The 20,073-nt window shown below is 37.4% G+C and overlaps 1 long non-coding RNA gene across 1 annotated transcript in view; it reads right to left on the bottom strand.

Moving 5' to 3' along the window:
* Positions 1-20,073, bottom strand: part of LOC143679405 (uncharacterized) — a 166,416-nt gene that overhangs the window by 44,264 nt on the left and 102,079 nt on the right. The window contains exons 4-5 of the long non-coding RNA XR_013173720.1: positions 5,262-5,390; positions 4,222-4,391 (exon numbers count right to left, since the gene is read on the bottom strand). This is a non-coding gene — a long non-coding RNA (uncharacterized LOC143679405). The remainder of the gene's footprint in view (positions 1-4,221; positions 4,392-5,261; positions 5,391-20,073) is intronic.

Consider the following 20,073-nt stretch of genomic DNA (forward strand, 5'->3'; position numbering starts at 1 on the left):
TCTTTTAATTTTTATTTGACAATGAAGGATAATGAGCTCTGAAAAAAAAATAAAAGACTTTACCTTGAACAACAAATGATTCCAATTAAGTCCCAGGCATGAAGTCTGACTTCTCCTATCTCAAAAGAACTAGCATATACTCTAGAGACACAAACTGGTTCTCTTGAATGTTTACAAGTGTTTATGGCAGTCTGAAGCTGTGAGTTTTCTTCCTTTCTTCCTTCAAAAACAGAAATGTTTTGTTTCAGCTTTGCATTTTTCATTCTCCTTTTATGTTTTGCACCTTATCAAGACACAGACGTAAATCTGCAAAGCCAGTTAACTGTTTGCCAAAAGCCCCCGATTAAGTTTATTTTTACTTGATATAAATTAAGAAAATCAGTTTTTACGTTGGTCCATTAATGGTATTATTTGAATTAAAATTTTATAGTGATGGGTCACATAAAAGCAGAACATGCATTTTCCTGGTCCTACCAAGAACTTGTGAGGATGTAAATGCTCAAGGCCAAGTCATTACCCTGTTTATCTCCCCAAATAAGCTATCTTGAGTCAAAAGTATATGAAAAAATGAAATGTGATCCTCTGTTTCAAAGAATGAATGACAACTGCAATATATTTTTTTGTTCCATCTTCTGCTGTGGATGCTTTTTAAAATTCTCTGTAAGAACTTTGAGACTGTTTCAGATGGGATCAAAAACTTGAAAGTTATGGAAGGGGAAAGAAAGAAAAAAATATTCTTGAATATGATGTATGAACCATATTAATCCCCACCAAAGTGCAATCAAAATTTAGGACAACATTTCTCTATAGTCAATAAAAGAAAAATTAGATGTGTGACTGAAAAATAAGCGCAATCTGAGGTATTTGTTTTATTAACATAGTGTTAACAAAAAAATAAATCTCTGAAATACTAATATGAAAGAGGAGGAAATAATAAGAAAATTAGACTACATTTCTCCATGCTGAGCTAGAGAGTTCATAGAGGATCGCTAGCCAAAAACGTTATTGTTTTTGCCATATATGACAACCTACATACTTGTTGCCATGTTCTTAATTTGTGCATATAGAATATAACATTTTAAAGACCTCAAAGCAGCATTGATTGCAGATATTTTATTTAACTTTAATTCATTTAAAGGACCCATAAACCATTGCCTAAGAATTTATCTCTATATGTTAGCTCTTGGTTTAAGAACCCTAGTACCATACGTGTCAATGCAGGGTTACCTAGAGCATTAACTTAAAATGTCAAAAGTATAATTCTTCATGATAGTGGAAATAGAGTTATAAAAATTGGATCCTTCAATTATGAATGACATTTAATACTCTAATCAAGGTTAGCCTTACATGTGGTTGGGATCAGAGGTCGAATGAGACTGGCTCCCTACTGGAAAATAACTCAAGTACAAGCCTAACATTGAGGTTTTGTTTCACCTTTAGCCAATACTCCTGATATATTGATTTTGAGGCATAGTAGCCATATAATGGCTATATTTTATTGAGGGTTCTCTCTGCACCAGGTGCTATGGTTCAGCTCTTGATAATTGATATAGACGAGTCCTTTAAGCATGGATGCTAAAATTAGACTTCATGGGTTTGAATCCTGGTTCTTGGGAAAGTTATTGAACCTCACTAATCCTCAGTTTTCTTAAGAGTAGATTGGCAGGTGCAAAAAAGAGAAAAATCTCATAAGGATAATAAAGATTACGATCAAGAAAGCTTAAGCAATTTTCTCATGATCACACACAGCTGGAAAGTGGCAAACTTTATTTTCTTCCTTCCTATTATAATAGCTAATATATTGTCATGCTCTGTATATGTCAGCACTTACTATGTTCCATGCATTGTTACATGGTTTGTGTTATGTCAAAGGCACCATGCTAAGCATTTCACATGTATTAATTCGTAACAATTGTATGAAGTCGGTATAACATCATCTGCATTTTATTGATGGATAATCTGAAGCGCAGAAAGGTTAACAACTTATTCAAGACCATACAAAATATGTGCTTTTGACCTTTCCAAAATATGTGCTCTTAACCATTTGACTATCCAGCCTTTCACTTTTCATACATACACATACAATTGTTTGTATCAAGCATACAGTTACACTTTATGTGCAACTACTAAGTTTGCTAGCAAAACAACAACACAAAATAGGAGTTCTTTTTTTCACATATTGCATATGAGGGCTGAGTAGTTTACCCAAGGTTGAGTAGCTGGAAAGAAACCAAACTGGGATTTCAATCAAGGCAATCAGTCTCCAGAGCCCATGTTTAAGTACTACACTGCCTCTGACTTCACCTAAGGCCAACCTCTTCTCTGTGTTCTGGATCCTAATTCTTCCTACCTTCTCAGGAATCTCTCCTCTATAACTTCCAGCACGTCTCTACCAACATTTAATAGGCTCAAGTCTTTCCCATTTTCAAACCAAAAAGCCCTCCTTCAGACCCTGTTGGTTTAATTTTCATCACCTCTTAATAGGCTGTGTGTAGATAAAGATCATGTCTGGCTTACTTATCACTTCCAGTGCTTAGCCCAGTGCCTGAGAGTGCCTTACAATGTCTTGTAAGGTATGAATGAGGGAATGGATGGGAGCTTAGCAATCACACATGGTCTGACCTAGCTCACTTCAGGGACGACATTTTATTTGGCACACAAGCCTCATAAAGAAATTTAAAATATAACTTCAGGTTTCAAAGAAGATGGTATAAAGTCACAATACCAACCCCCCCTTACTGCCTGGAAATCAACAAAAACACCAAAGAGAATGAGAAACAGAACGCAAACTCCATTTTGGGCAATAGTAGGAAACAGCCAAATCCAAATGAAATGAAACTGAAAGACTTCCAGGAGCATAGAGAATAAACAACGAGAGGGCTCTATGACTTCAGATCTGAGGGGGGAACATAACAGCCTAGTACGCTTCTCCAAGGTGAGGGGTATACCCTGAAATATAAACCCATATCCTTTATTTCCAGTGGGAGAGAGTAAATTGGATGACAGCAGTTTCTCTGGACCTGTTCTCATCCAAGGGGATGAAAAACAAAATTAGGAATCATACAAATGAGCCATTTTTATCTATCGCTATAATTGGAAGAATAGAGAAGACAGACATTATGTTATAAAGAAGAAGTCAAAATCTACAGGAGGCACTCTGTACTGACCAGAAAGTAAAGACTAAATAAGTTACACTCAAAGTCAAGATAATGGGTGGGCCACGGTGGCTCAGCAGGTAAGAATGCTTGCCTGCCATGCCCAAGGACCCAGGTTCAATTCCTGGTGCCTGCCCAGGAAAAAAAAAAGGTCGAGATAAAAAGGAAAAGTTCCAACTAACATGAAACACCCCATGACCCTTCCTAGCGTTATCTTCTTAAAAAGGACTGGTCCAGAAAAAATTCCTATCATGAGACATTTTTAAAAAGAAACTTGTACTAAGTGCTCTTATTATTATGCCTTATGCCTTGCATACCCAAAAGACCTACATATAAAAGATTCCTACAAAAATAATATGAAGATAGGAACTGGAAAAAAATAATGAAAAGAAAAGAACATTTGCCAGAAATATGTAGTCATGGATAAGATAAAAATTTAGATGAAATATTTTAACAAAGATAGAAAAGGGGAGAAATAACAAAATAATAATAAGAAATGAAACATGAGCTATCAGATATCTAGGCATAGGGAAAAAAACAAGCTAAGCAGAGTTGGAAAGTACAGAAAGATTAATAGATGTTAATAAAAACACAAATAAAATGTAGAAATATGAAATGGGAACAAATAAAAGAGCTAAGATCGGCAGAGAGAATGGTAAAGATATGGAAGACAAATTAAGGAGATCCAGTATATAAGTAATTAGAGTCCCTGAAAAAGAAAACTGAAATAATAGAACAGAAACTTTAAAACATAATTTAATAAAAATTTTCCTGAAATGAAAGAAAACTTGAATGCACAGACTAATTATTACCTTTAAATTATATTGTTGAGAGAAAAAAACCAAGATACTAAAAAGTAATTATCATTTGTGTTTTTAAAGTAGTATGATATTCATTTCTTATATGTGGATAAACTATATCAGAAAAGATATACACACCAAAAAACTGAGAGCATTGGTTGTCCCTATGAAGCAGAGAATGTAATAGTGGATGTATTAGTTTTTTGAGGCTGCTATGGCAAATACCAAAACAGGTTGACTTAAACAATAGTGATTTCTTGACTTACAGTTTTGGAGCCCAGAAGTCCAAAATTAAGGTATTGCTTGGATACGTTATCTCCCAGGGTTTGCAGTATTTTGAAGGAGGCTGTCCAGCAATCTTTAGGCTTCCTTGTCTTGTCGGTGCATTTCTGACTCCATCACAGAGGCAATGTCTCTCTCCTCTGGCTTCTCCTAACTGATCACATCCAAATTTCTTCTCATTATAAGAACTTCAGCCATATTGGATTAAGGCCTACCTCATCCAGTTTGGACAAACCTTAACTAATAAAATCTTCAAAGGTTTTAATTACAAATGGGTTCACACCTACAAAACTGGGGGGTTAGAACTTGGATATATCTTTTGTAGAGGACATGATTCAATCCCCAATAGCTTAGATAGGAAGAAGCCCTTACAATAAATACCACTTTGAGTTTCAAATTTTGAACCATATGAATAGTATTACCTATTCAAAAATAAACTATAAAATAAATAATGTAATAATAAATATTGTATACATTGAGCTGCAAATGTTTCAAGTACACCTTGAGAAGTTAGCACCCTGGCCCAAGAATATCAAGACCAAAATAAAAATCTACTAAACTTCCCCTTTGACGGCCACGTCCCCAAATAGAACCAGACCAGGAACCTCTGGCAGAACTACCTGGACTTCAACCCCTGTGAGAAGTTAATGACTGCTAAAGGGGGGGATGGCTCCATGTGTAAATGATACCGGCATGTGTATAAGTCCCTCTTCTCCACAGGACCACAGGACAGAAGGCAGGTTTCTGGGAAGATCTAAGCTGGCCACACTCTCCCTCTCCCCTCTCCTCCATCCTTTTCCCAGGCTGGTGAAGGGGTACCTGGCTATATGGTGACCCCCACCTTGCAATCGTGAATCATGATGCTCTGGTTTACTAGCTGCCGGAATGCAATATACCAGAAACAGAATGACTTTTAAAATGGGGAATTTAGTAAGTTGCAGTTTACAGTTCTAAGGCCAAGAAAATGTCCCAATTAAAGCAATTCTATAGAAATGTCCAATCTAAGGCATCCAGGGAAAGATACCTTGGTTCAAGAAGGCTGATGAAGTTCACAGTTTCTTTCTCAAGTGGAAGGGCACATGGCGAACACAGTCGGTGTTTCTCTCTCATCTGGAAAGGCACATGGTGAGCACGGTCAGGATTCCTCTCTCATCTGGAAGGACACATGGCAAACACAGCATCATCTGCTAGCTTCTTCTGCTGGCTTCCTGTTTCATGAAGCTCCCTAGGAGGCATTTTCCTTCTTCATTTCCAAAGGTCACTGGCTGGACTCTGCTTCTCATGGCTATGTTGTTCTGCTCTGCTCTCTCTGAATCTCTCATTCTCCAAAATGTTTCCTCTTTTATAGAACTTCAGAAACTAATCAAGACCCATCCAAATGGGTGGAGACATGTCATCACCTAATCCATCTTAACAACCACTCTTGATTAAATCACATCTCCAGGGAGATGATCTGATTACAGTTTCAAACATACAGCATTGAATAGGCACTATTCTACCTTTATGAACTGGGATTTAGATTAAAACATGGCTTTTCTAGGGGACATACATCTTTTCAAACCAGCACACATGACAACTAATAATAAAAACATACTGGAAAATTGTAAAAATAAATTAAAAGTGTACATTTCCCTGCTTATGCTTCATGTGATTTTCCACAATTTCCTTTTTGATTTAAAAGAAGCCTCTGAGAATGACAGAGGGAAGAGGGCTGGGTGCACATATAAAACCAGAAGGAAAGATAGATGATGAAGACTGAGATGGTATAATCTAGGAATGCCTGGAGTGTACAATGATAGTGACTAAATGTACAAATTAAAAATGTTTTTGCATGAGGAAGAACAAAAGATGTCAATATTGCAGGGTGTTGAAAATAGATGGTATTCATATTTTAAAATTTCAACTTCTGTGTGAGACTAAAGCAAAAAATGTTTGGTACAAAATTTATATTTTGACTAGTGCATTTCTTAATATAACTTATATGGGCAGGTTAATTGAACGCCATAAATACATGGAACCTTGAATAGGGCATGAGATTTTGTTGGCTCATCCAGTGTGATGTCCCAATAAATCCCAGAATGATTTGAATAGTGAATAAAGAGATATTTGCAAAGTCCCCTTGGAGGAATGACGAGAAAGGGGGAAAATTCAACTTTCCTATTTGGATAATTCCTGATATTCTCGCAAGCAGTGGGGACAACCAAATCAATAGGCCGAACCCTCAATCTTGGGTTTGTTCATATGAAACTTATCCCCACAAAGGATAGGCTATGATTACTTAAAATTAGGCCTAAGAGTCACCCCCAGAGAACCTCTTTGTTGCTCAGATGAGGCCTCTCAACCAACACGGCAAGCAAACTCACCGCCCTTCCCATCTCTACATGGGACATGACTCCCAGGGGTGTAAACCTCCTTGGCAACATGGGATAGAAATCCTAGAAAAGACTGGGACTCGGCATCAAAGAGTTGAGAAAACTTTCTCAACTGAAAGGGGGAAGAGAGAAATAAGGCAAAATAAAATGTCAGTGGCTGAGAGGTTTCAAACAGAGTCGAGAAGTTATCCTGAAGGTTATTCTTATGCACTATATAGATACCCCCTTTTTAGTTTAAGGTATATTAGAGAGGTTAGAGGGAAGTGCCTGAAGCTAGAGCTGTGTTCCAGTAGTCATGTTTCTTGAAGATGATTGTATAATGATATAGCTTTTGCAATGCGACGATGTGATTGTGAAAACCTTGTGTCTGATGCTCCTTTTATCTACAATATGGACAGATGAGTAAAAAATATGGTTTAAAAATAAATAAATAATAGAGGGAACAAATGTTAAAACAAATTAAGTAGATTGAAATACTAGTGATCAATGACAGAGAGTGGTAAGGGGTATAGATAAAAATAGGGGGGACAAAGGTTAAAATATATTGCATAGATGGAAATACTAGTGGTTGGTGAGAGGGAGGGGTAAGGTATATGATATGTATGAGTTTTTTCTTTTTTTATTTTATTCCTTTTTCTGGAGTGATGTAAATGTTCTAAAAAATGATCATGGTGATGAATATACTACTACTGATGATATTGTGAGCCAATGACTGTACAGCATGTATGGAATGTTTGTATGTTAAGAATGCCCATGTTTGTGTGTTGTTTTGGTTTGTCAATCAAAAAATAATAATAATAAATAAATAAAAATAGGGCTGGTATTATTACTCCTTTCCAGAGGAAAAAATCTCAAGAGCAAAAAGATTAAATGAATTGACCAAGTTCACATAATTAATAAGGAGGATTGAAGCTCCAATATTCATGTTAACATAAAGCTTGCCATGAGTAATTAAATTAACAGTCCATCTAGTGAAACATTCTTCTTTGGACAAAGCCTCTTTACATATTTCATGTGATGGAATGATTGTTGTGTTAGCTATCTATTTCCACCTAATATATTATCCCAAAACTTATCAGCTTACAGCAATAAACACCGATTATCTTCTTTAGTTTCTGTCAGTCAAAAATACTGACAGTGGGTTGGCTGGAGGGTGTTCTGGCTTGGAGTGTCTTATAAAGGTGTGACCAAGATGTCAACTGCTTTGCAGACATCTGAAGATTTGACTGGGGCAGAAAGATCTATTTTCAAGGTGGTTTACTGAAAAGGTTGGCAAGGCGATTATGGTTGTAAATCTTAGTTCCTCCTCACATACGTCTTTCCACAAATTGCTTGAGCATTGTCATGACAGGGTCCCTGGCTTCCTCTAGAATATGTGATCCAAAAGAATGAAGTTGAAGCTGCAACTTGTATAACCTAGCCTTGAAAGTCACACACAAGCACTTCTGTGGTATTCTATTCTAAACGAAGGCTAGCCTTAATTCAGGGTGCGAAGGGACAGCACAGAGGTTGTGTATAAGGAGGTTAGGATCCTTGGGACCACCTTGGAGCTTGTCTATCCCAACTTTCCCCCAGAAAGTCAAGTTTAGAAAGTTTAAATAACATATCTCATAAGACTGTATAACCCTAACTACCTTTCTGAAAAGCAATTTGGAAATAGAGGTCTGAGACTTAAAAATGTGTCTAGCCGTGACCAAATAAATTCCTTTTCTCAGACTCTATTCCAAAGAAATAATCAAAATTGCAATGAATTATTGAATTCAAAATTACTTATGAGAACAAATTTATTTTTTGTAAATAAATAAATGCTTAAAAACAAAAGATCCACAAGAGCAGAATGATTAAATCTAGGTACATCCATCTGATATATCATACTTCCTTCATGTTAACATGCATCCTTTTTCCACATTTTCACATCTCTGAAATTTGAATGTGTCTTATAGTAGTTGGCATCTTATTATCACCATCAGCCAGGCAGCAGGCATGAGGTAGCCATCATTGTTATGGTTGCATGAACTTGGCCACGGATATTTCTCTTGCTATTTCTGTTGAATTATATAATTGTTGTACTGCACATGTTGATTTACCTGTTATTTAAAATGTCTTCAAAAGTTGCACTGTGATTCAGGATTGAAATGAAGAGTTTTATATGCACAAAAAGGTATGTAAACAGAGCAACAGGGGGTAAAATTTATACTAGTGAAGTGAATTTTCACCATGGGAGCAATGAAAGCAATTCCGTATTTTTTCCAAAGCAATGACCATGTAGGTGGTTTATGGAACCTAATTAGATGAAGTTGTTATATCTCTTGTTTTCTGAAGGATATGCAAAAGATTCTCCTTTTTTGCCAAACAGCACAACTAGAGGCAAAAGAATTGCCAAATCCCTGGAATGGATGAAAGAAATGCCAATGCACTGAAAGGCCAGTGTCACCAATATGTCAAATGAGGCTATCATTAAGGCTTTGGCCACACTTTTTTTTGGAAACATTCTTTATTTCATAGATGTCCATAAAATAATAATGTACACCACAGTCGATGTCATTTTACATTCACAAATAAAGCTTTCTTAATGGCTTTGAGAAAATCTCAGGACTTTCATAAACGTAAAAGCAGAATACTAAAATTGCAAATGATCACAGTGTTTTAAGGTGAGTTTAAAATAATGTAGGAAAAATACAAGTAAACACATTAAAAAATTAAGTTTGCAAAGTGAGGTTATAGTTGATCTTTATTTCATCTTCCTTTTTGTTTTCCAAGTCATTAACCAAAGAATATTGTTTTTTAGTCAGATGAAAATAATACTTTAAATACTCAAAACTGCTGTAAGTGCATGCTCTAAGAGTTATTTCTCTAAAACTTTCTTGAGTCCATCTATATTTTAGCTCCTTCCTCTTCATGAGAAGTATATTCTATAGATTTACAAACTTCAAGTTTTATTTCTAACCTGGTATTTCTAGATTGGGTCAATGCATATCGACTCACTTTTTATTCCTCCCACTTTCATTACCTTCAGTAAAACTTTTTCAACCTTTGCCATTCCAACCCCAAATGCTCATTTTAAAACTTTTTAACTAAATAAGGAAGCCATTCTAAAAAAAAATGAAGGCCCTTCAATTCTTATTTCTCAGTACTTAAATTATTCTGAGCTCACCACTCTGCCCCCTCTGGGATCAGGTCTATAGCAGACCAGGTATATTCCCAAGTTATTTATCTAATTGTGGCTTTTTGTTTTCCTATATGACAGAAACTAGGAGGAACAGAAAAGGAAGCATATCTTTCCCTGAATATATTAGTGATCAAAATGTCCATTAGCTGGCATATTTTGCAGCTGTGGACTTTTGGATAGTAACTTTAATATCAAACTCTAAATATTTCAAGGCCACTGAGAAGGTGAATGAGGAGAATAGAAGGTCAAGGTGGACTAGAAATAAGGAGACGATGTTTGCATTAAACCTTAGAACCGGTAGACCTTGGACAAGCTGGGTTCACACTGGGGAATATATCTCCAGGTTCCCCCTTTCTCTCTGCCCTGGATCTTTCTATGCTTTATGCCATTTACATCTCTCCTTTCTCTACTCTTTCATTCTTCTATCTTCACAATAAACTACGCTCAACTGCTAAAGGCAATCTCAGGTTGTAAACAGGAAAGAGCAGTACATGTTTGGGCACCTCATCAGCCAATGCTGACAGCAGACTTCCCAAAGCAGCCTTTCTATCTGTCTCTGTGGTTAGCGAGTTTCATCCTTGTGCCTTATGCACGTTTCTGTCTTTCATGGTATCTGTGGGAGGCAGTTTTAGTTTCTCAGAGGCTAAAAAAAATACTATGCGAAGGGTTGGCTTAAACAACAGGAATTTCTTGGCTTATGGTTTTGGGGCTAGGAGAAGTCCAAAATTAAGTAGTCAGCAGGGCGATGCTTTTTCCCTGAAGGCTATGGTATTCTGGGGTTGGCTGCCAAGGATCCTTGGTCCTTGGCTTTCTGTAACATAGCAATGCACATGGCAATATCTTCTTTCTTTTACAGATTCCACTGACTTCCAGCTTCTTGCTTCTCCACTTGGACTTCTTTCTCTGGCCTTCTTTATAAGACTACAAGTAACAAGGTTAAGATTCTTTCTGATTTAGGTGGCCACCTCTTAGCTAGAAATAATATCTTCAAAAGGTCCTATTCATATTGGGTCTACATCCGAGGGAATAAATTAAAATCAAGAACATGTATTTTTCAGAGTACCTACTTTAGAGTGGTCCTCCTGAAGATGTGGCCAAAATCTCGAGTACCACCAACTGATTCCACAAATGAAGGATGCCATGCCTAAAATTAAGTTCTCTCCATTGATACTATCAGCCAAGTCCCTAAATTAAAATTTGATGACTCTGTTTTCATTTCAATCTCTCTTACAAGTAAATTCATTTGACAGTATAATTATAAAATCATTTAGGCATTTAACCCATAGCCCAAAAGTATGTTCAACTCCCTATTCATGCTGTATCCCACCCTAAACTAGTTAAAATAATAAACAAGTGAAAGCTGGCTTTAAAGCTACTCATCGAGAACTGATAATAAATGTCTGAATTGGTCTGAGATTGAATTACATGACATTTTTCTGGAGCTAGAGTTTTCCCAGAGACTTGAAGACAAAGGCATGGTGGAATGAGATGGAATGCAGGAGATGTCACAGCAATAAAGGGCTACCACAAATGTGACACAACCCAGCAGCTTGGCACGGGGAGAGGAACATACGTTGTATAAATTTGGAAGAGGAGAGAGGGGTCTGCTATCAGTAACTTGTCAATGTTACATTAAGACCTAGACTTTGTGAAGTCAGAATATGCCCAAAATGGTAAAATAAGGATACATTTCATTGCTCTGTCATGTGTGAGATGTTCATTAACATTTCAGGCAGGCAGGCAGAAAACTGCTGGAGAAAGGAGGAAATCAAACTCCAAGCTCACCTCCCCCACCCTGAGCTGCAAATTTTGGCATTTCTGCACAGGAGGAAACTATATCCTGCTGGCAACAGACTCATCATCAACTCAACCCACAATGGAAATACAAAGAAAGCAAAATGCCCCTGCATCTTTATTGCTCTCCATACCTTCTGAATAGTCATCAGACGTAGGAACACTTCCTCAGATCATTACATAAAATTTCTTTTCACCTCAAGTACTGTGCTCCCTACCTGAATTTGGTTTAATTCATTAGAACAGAGGTATAATTAGCTTCTTTAATGGTCAATATACTAGAAATCCGAGGGAATGGGGTTAGAGGGAAGAAAAGGCATTATTATGTCCAGAGCACTAGAAGGGGGCTGTGCGTCATCTATGCCTCACCCCATTCTCTCAGTATGCCACTTTCCAGAAGCAGACCTTTCTCTAATCATGTTAAGCCAACTCACAGCCCCAGGATGATAAACAGAATCCTGATTTGACTTTCATCTCTGAGGTTATGATGGAGCTTCATACTCTGCAAGGTCCCAATTATCTATGGCAAAAGGGAACACATACTAAATGAATTATCATACTTTTTATCAAAATTAATAATAAGGAATGAAATTGTTTGTTTAAAATGTTGTCTCTTCCTTCTTCAATTTTCCTGCTTGAGGTGGTCCAAAGACCCCATATAGAAGGAAGGCAAAGTGGCTGGATAACCAATGCTGGAAACTGAGAAGTCAGTAATGCATCTTGAATCACTGTCACTCGAGAGATGAGGGCTTTATCTAGTGGCAGCCTAAAGTGATCAGTCTGTGGCCTAAAACAGTACTTTGCATTCTAAATTTATGATCATGGAGAGGGAAAAAAAACAAACAAGAAACTATTACATTGTCTTGAACATGTGGCATTGAATTGACTTTCTGTCATCTGCCTCTAAATCACCTCATGTTGCCACTTGCTAGGGACTGACAGCTTTCAACTGCTGCTGGCACTGTTTGTTCTATGCTGACATCTCCGATTACAGACCAAACTTTAGCCCCACTTCCTTTTAGCTCTCTATATTGGGATTGATTCCTAATTGCCCAGTTCCAATGGATTCACCACCTAAAACAGTACACATTAAAAAGAGCAATCTCAAAATGTTACTTAGCCATTTAAAGATACCTTTAAAGAATATTCAATGACACAGGAACATACTTATCATATAACATTAAATGAAAAAGGTAGTGTGCAAAATTATGCATGCAATATATTAATTTTATTAAATAAGAATAAATGTAAGTATGCATATAATATATATACATGTGTATACTAAATCATATTTATGATTAAAAGAGAATAATTCTAAAATGTTGATATACATATTAATAATGTCTGATATTAATAGATGTAGGATATTCCTCAATTTAAACCTGCATTTTATTGTCTATTTATATGACATTTTACTCCACTAACTTCACTTCCTGTCATCCTGATTTCCCCAAGTCCCACATCGTTTAACTTTGTTTCCTACATCCAGAATGCAAATAAAGCAAGAGCACTGACATGTGGATGACTCCTTAGCACATAACAAGGCAGGAAGCAGAATGAGCCCGAAGAATGATGCCTGGTCCCATCCTTTCCCTAATAGTGATTTTGGGAACTTGGAAATTCCTCTTAGTTCCCTAGGTCGCCTTCTCCCCTGTATGAACTGAAGGGTTGGGCTGGATGACCCCAAAGGCCCACCCAGTTCAAACTTTCTACTGTTCATGAGCTTCTGTATTCAATTGCTGTAAAAGTTCTAATAGCTTTGACTGTGAGTGTGAGGTTACTGCAAAGTTCCTCATAAGGCAAATGATTCTTATTCAGCAGGAAGTGGTAAAAGCCAAGAGTCATAAATATCCAGGAGATTTAACATGCTGTTTTATCTCAGAACAAATCTTCTAGCTCTGAGGCAAAATATTCTTTACAGATGTAAATGTAGCATAAATATCTACAGTTTTGAAAAATGGGGGAAAGGAGAGCTCAAAAAAAAAAGGCAAAGCAGTCTTACAGAAAAATTAATGGTCCCACATGAAAATAAGGAGTTAACTATATACCCAATACTTAAGTTTAACAGAGTCTGAATTCTGAATCAAGTAACTAAAGTATGAATAAACACCTGGAGTGATTACAATGATCTTATTTGAATAGATAGTCTTAGAATGTATAACCATTAACTTGGATGGGGAAAAAATGACATTTTTTCAGTCAATTTTTATTAAAAATTATGCAAAGGATACATGAATTCCTGTCAAAAATATTCACATCAGTTAATTCTTTGAAGAAATCAATAAAATTTGCACCCTTAGCTAGGCTGACAAAAAAAGAGAAGCTGCAAATAAATAAAATCAGAAATGGGAGGAGGTGCATAACTACTGATCCACAAAAATAAAGGAAATAATGAGAGGACACTATGAACAACTATATCCTAACAAACTAGACAACTTGAAAGAAATGGACAGCTTCCTAAAAAAGCAGAAACAATCAACATTGACTCCAGAAGAAATAGAAGAATCTATTTCTAATCTAATCTAAACTAATCACAAGTTAAGAGATTGAATCACTCATCAAAACCTCTCAAGAAAGAAATATCCAGGACAAGATGGTTTCACATGTGAATTTTACCAAACATTCAAGAATGATTAATACCAAACCTGCACAAAATCTTCAAAAAAATCCAATAAGAAGGAAAGCTACCTAACTCATTCTAAGCCAACATCACCCTAATACAAAAGCCAACAAAGGTACTACCAAAAAAGAAAATTACATACCAATCTCTTCAATGAATATAGATTAAAAATCCTCAACAAAATACTTGCAAATCAAATTCAGGAGTGCATTAAAAGAATTATACACTATGACCAAGTATGTTTTATCCCACATATGCAAGGATAGTTCAACACAAGAAAATCAACTAATTTAATACACCCCATCAATAAGTCAAAGGAGGGAACCACATGATCATCTCAAATACCTAAACATTAGAGCTATGATAGTCAGCATTAGTCCATACAGCAACTGTTAAAGAAGTCAAAAAAGAGATCAGATTTCAATTGGAGATATAAATGAAGCTGATCTGGTTAAGACTAAGGTAAATCAAAATCCAGGGTAAAGAATGATATGGTCAAAACTGCAACTTTTGTGTGATACCAAAGGAAGAGATGTTTATTTGCCCAAAATTTAAATTTTCTGTTGCACACTACCTAAATTAACCTGATTAGTTAGTTTATTAAAACAATAGTTACATGGAACCTAATTACATGGAACCTAAAATAGTGCATAAGAGCTTGTTACTCTGTAAGGTTAATGTAATACACTGATACATTCCAGAGTATTATGAGCAGAAAATAAAAAAGTATTTGCAAAGTCCCTTGAGGAACTGGAGGAAAAATGTGGAACTATTAAATTTTCCCACCTGGGGAATTCCTTGTATTCTCTCGAGCACTGGGGGCTTCCAATTTAATAAGCCAAGCCCTCAATCTTGAAGTTTGCCCTTATGAAACTTACTTCTATAATGGCAAAGTTAAACCTACTTATAATTATGCTTAAGAGACACCCACAGAACTTTTGTTGCTCAGATGTGGTCTCTCTCTATGTCAAACTCTGCAAATAAACTCACTACCCTTCCCCCTATATGGGACATGACTCCCAGGGGCAACATGGAACATACCTGCCAGGGACGAGCACAGCCCTGGCATCATGGTATTGACAATGCTTTTTTGACCAAAAGTGGGGGGAAGAGAAATGAAACAAAGTTTTAGTGACTGAAAGATTTCAAAGAGAGTCTAAAGGTCATTCTAGAGGTTAACCTTGTGCAAGTAAGCCAGATATTGTAAATTGTGACAGTATGCCAAGCCCCAACCAACTGTATTCCTGATCCTAAAAAGTACCCTGGATTCTATCTAAGACTCTATAAAAGTTTTACTTAGAAAAAAAAATTACTTTTCTTTTTTAGTTTTACTTAGTAAGTTTATTTTTTCAGAAACTTAAAGCCTCCAGATTATTCCTCTGCCAGGTAAGCCCTGAAACCCAGAGGTACCAGTCTCTCCAAGAACATCAACCAGTTTCATTTCTCTCGAATTTAGGATTAAACAAATGATTATAACTACCACTCATTATATAGCTATTTCTTTTTAGTTTCTAGTGTACTATAATAGCCAGAAGGAAATACCTGAAATTGTTGAACTGTAACTCAGTAGCTTTGATCTTTGATAATGATTGTATAATTATATAGCTTTTATCTTGTGACCCTGTGATTTTAAAACCTTGCGACTGACATCCCCTTTATTCAGTGTATGGTTTGATGAGTATAAAAATAGAAACACACATGAAAAAAATTCAAATCACATAGACACACAGAGTAAAAAAAATGGAAGTTCCCCATTAAGTCTCACCCTCCCTAGACCACCAGTAACCAATGTTTTAGAGCCTTTTTGTTCTAAATATATACATCGTCCCTATCTTTCACAAAGCACTACAAGAATATCTGTAAATATCAGATGTCTTTGTTCTGTCAAATTTAACCAAAACTTGATGACTTTCTTACAAAACTGAACAGTTGCTTTTCAATGAAAAATCTATTATTTATATTTCTAGAATTGATGCTACACATTATTCTCTCTCTGTTAATACCATTGCCTTAAAATAATAAGCAAATAAACATGACTTTTAAAGACAGAAATGCTTTTAGAACAGCCCAGAAGCCTGCGTGTACAGGTTTTGGCCTTCTAGACGCAGGTGTACACAAACCCCTATTAGCTCAGACTCTTAACTGAGTGCAACAGATGCCCCCAGGCTAATTACCATTTGAAAATGCATCCACTCTGTAGACATGTCTTAGGAACCAGCATTACAACTCTTCCTTCCTACTTCCAAGCTTAAGTAAAACTATTCCTAAACAGAGTTGAAGTAGATGGAAGAATTGAGATATTTTGAAGATCAGTCGCTAAGATTTCATTCTTTAAAAAAATAGTGACCTGGACAATTTATTATTACGAACACGAATTCTGTGTAAATTCTAAAAATCAATGTAAACCTTTGCAGAAACCACTTTTATCTATTGCTAATGGAGAAAATTAATTCAATGCATTAAATACAATAAACCAGTCAGCACAGATCTAAAATAAATTAGCATGTGAGGTCCAGGAAAAAAAATTATGTTCTTTTTTTGAGTTGAGAAAATATACTATATCTACTAATAAAAATTACCGTTTATTGAGTGCTTACTATTCTATGTATTATACCCAAGTTAATCAATTTAATTTCACAACGAACTTAGAAGAAGGTACTATTTTCAACTCCATTGTTGAGAAGAGAAAATTGAAGAACAAAGAGGAGCAGCTCAGCTTCATCTTCACAAGATCTGGTTTTCCCTCCTCATAGCAAAATGGCTCCAAGCGTTTTAGGCTTCACCTCCTCTTACCACACCACTCAGCAAAAAAGAAAATCTCTTCTGGAATTCCCACTCTAGTTTGCCTGATCTGCTCTCATGCTTTTCTTCTTTTGCAGACAGGGAGGCTAGAATAGGCTGATTAGACTAAACCAACCAGTTTTCCCCTGGATGTGTAAGTGAGGTTGACCCTTCCTCAAAACCTCCTGCAAAGAATGGGGGAAGTGAACTCCCCTAAGGCGGATGGAGATGGGGGATAATGGATGCTTTAGAGGCAGCCATCAAATGTCTACTACAGTACTCATCAATCAGAGGAAGAGAGACAAAAAATTTCTCTAATAGTATAATCATGATCATAATTGTATTGTAGATTGACACTATTAACTCCTATTGGCACTATTTGTTCTGAAATAATCTGTCCGCCGTGCAGTTACTTTTTTTAAAGAAAAGTCCAATTTTTATTCTATCCCCTCTTCCCTGGATTCAGCTTCTCCCAGGGACAACCCAGGTTTGCAAGATATCTCATGCAATTTCTGAATTCCTCCACTAGGAAGATAATTTTTATAGTCGAAATTTTTTTTGTACCTAATTAAGATTATTAGTTTGAGATTAGATGAAAATTTAAAATTTCAAATAAATAGAGTTTGCTATCAAGATATCTTTTGTGGCTCTTTCTCCGCCGGCCCGCCGTGTGGCGCCCACGCCCCGCGGCAGCCGAGCCGCCCGCCCTCCTTCTCCCCTCTCCTCCCCCTCCTGCTCCGGCTGCTCTCCAACCACCACGGTGCCCTCTTCCCCCGCCTTCACCGTGCTCCTCCGCCACCAGCCTCGACAGCCTTGCCGCCCTCACCTTTCCTCCTCCAGAACAGCTACTGGGGGAGTGGAGATAATACAGAGCAGCTCCTGGAAGCACGAGGGAGATCAAAGGGACAGCGTACCCCATCCTGGAACGGCTGACTATCTGGGAGAACCAGCTCCGGTGAGATCACCAAGGGGCACGGGCTTTCCTGGGTGGGACGGCAAGCGACCGGAGTCCCTCCCTTCCACCTTCCTGGGCCAGCTGGTAGAATTGGACAGGCGGTCCCCTTAGGCCGCGGCGGCTGGTGCCCCCACCACACGAGGCCCCCCGGAACAACTGAGATAGTTGGGTCGGAAATCCCCAGACTGCGGAGAACAGTGACCGGGGGATCCCTTCCAAACACGTGACTCCCCCGTTGGCTGGGAACAGTGTACTCTCCTGGGCTGCGACAGCTGGCGCCCTCCCGCCACGCTTGGTGCCCCGGGCCGACTGGCTAATTTGGCCGGACGCTCTCCTGTGCTGCGACGGCCGGAGACCCTCCCCGTGTTTGGAACCCCGGGCCAGCTGGCATTCTTCCAAGACGCTTCGGTTGCCGAACCTCCCCTACGGCGAGAGTTTTCCAGAGTTGAGGGACCCACAGCAACTTTCGCTGGTGGAACCCACAGACAGGCGTGTGCCACGAGCGCCACCTACTGGGCAGGATAGGAAGAACAGAACCCATGGATTGCGCAGAAAAATCTTTCAACCTGTGGGGTCGAACACCCGGGGAAATCTGACTAAATGCCCAGACGCCAGCAGAAGATAACGGATCACGCTCAGAAAATTGAACATATGGCCCAGTCAAACGAAGAAACCAATAGTTCAAATGAGATACAGGAGCTGAAACAACTAATGCTGAATATACGAACAGAAATGGAAAACCTCTTCAAAAACGAAATCGATAAATTGAGGGAGGACATGAAGAAGACATGGGCTGAACATAAAGAAGAAATAGAAAAACTGAAAAAACAAATCACAGAACTTAAGGAAGTGAAAGATAAACTAGAAAAGATGGAAAAAACAATGGATACCTACAATGACAGATGTAAAGAAACAGAAGATAGAATTAGTGATTTGGAGGATGAAACATCTGAATTCCAAAAAGAAACAGAAACTATCCAGAAAAGAATGGAAAAATTTGAACAAGGTATCAGGGAACTCAAGGACAATGTGAACCGTACAAATATATGTGTAGTGGGTATCCCAGAAGGAGAAGAGAAGGGAAAAGGAGGAGAAAAACTAATGGAAGAAATTATCACTGAAAATTTCCCAACTCTTATGAAAGACCTAAAATTACAGATCCAAGAAGTGCAGCGCACCCCAAAGAGATTAGACACAAATAGGCGTTCCCCAAGACACTTACTAGTTAGAATGTCAGAGGTCAAAGAGAAAGAGAGGATCTTGAAGGCAGCGAGAGAAAAACAATCCGTCACATACAAGGGAAACCCAATAAGACTATGTGTAGATTTCTCAGCAGAAACCATGGAAGCTAGAAGACAGTGGGATGATATATTTAAGTTACTAAAAGAGAAAAACTGCCAGCCAAGACTCCTATATCCAGCAAAATTGTCCTTCAAAAATGAGGGAGAAATTAAAACATTCTCAGACAAAAAGTCACTAAGAGAATTTGTGACCAAGAGACCAGCTCTGCAAGAAATACTAAAGGAAGCACTAGAGTCAGATACAAAAAGACAGAAGAGAGAGACATGGAGAAAAGTGTAGAAAGAAGGAAAGTCAGATATGATATATATAATACAAAAGGCAAAATGGTAGAGGAAAATATTATCCAAACAGTAATAACTCTAAATGTCAATGGACTGAATTACCCAATTAAAAGACATAGACTGGCAGAATGGATTAAAAAACAGGATCCTTCTATATGCTGTCTACAGGAAACACATCTTAGACCCAAAGATAAATATAGGTTGAAAGTGAAAGGTTGGGAAAAGATATTTCATGCAAACAACAACCAGAAAAGAGCAGGAGTGGCTATACTAATATCCAACAAATTAGACTTCAAATGTAAAACAGTTAAAAGAGACAAAGAAGGACACTATATACTATTAAAAGGAACAATTAAGCAAGAAGACATAACAATCATAAATATTTATGCACCAAACTAGAATGCCCCAAAATACGTGAGGAATACACTGCAAACACTGAAGAGGGAAATAGACACATATACCATAATAGTTGGAGACTTCAATTCACCACTCTCATCAATGGACAGAACATCTACACAGAGGATCAATAAAGAAATAGAGAACCTGAATATTACTATAAATG

Source organism: Tamandua tetradactyla, chromosome 4 (genome assembly GCF_023851605.1).
Source record: "Tamandua tetradactyla isolate mTamTet1 chromosome 4, mTamTet1.pri, whole genome shotgun sequence".
NCBI lineage: Eukaryota > Metazoa > Chordata > Mammalia > Pilosa > Myrmecophagidae > Tamandua > Tamandua tetradactyla.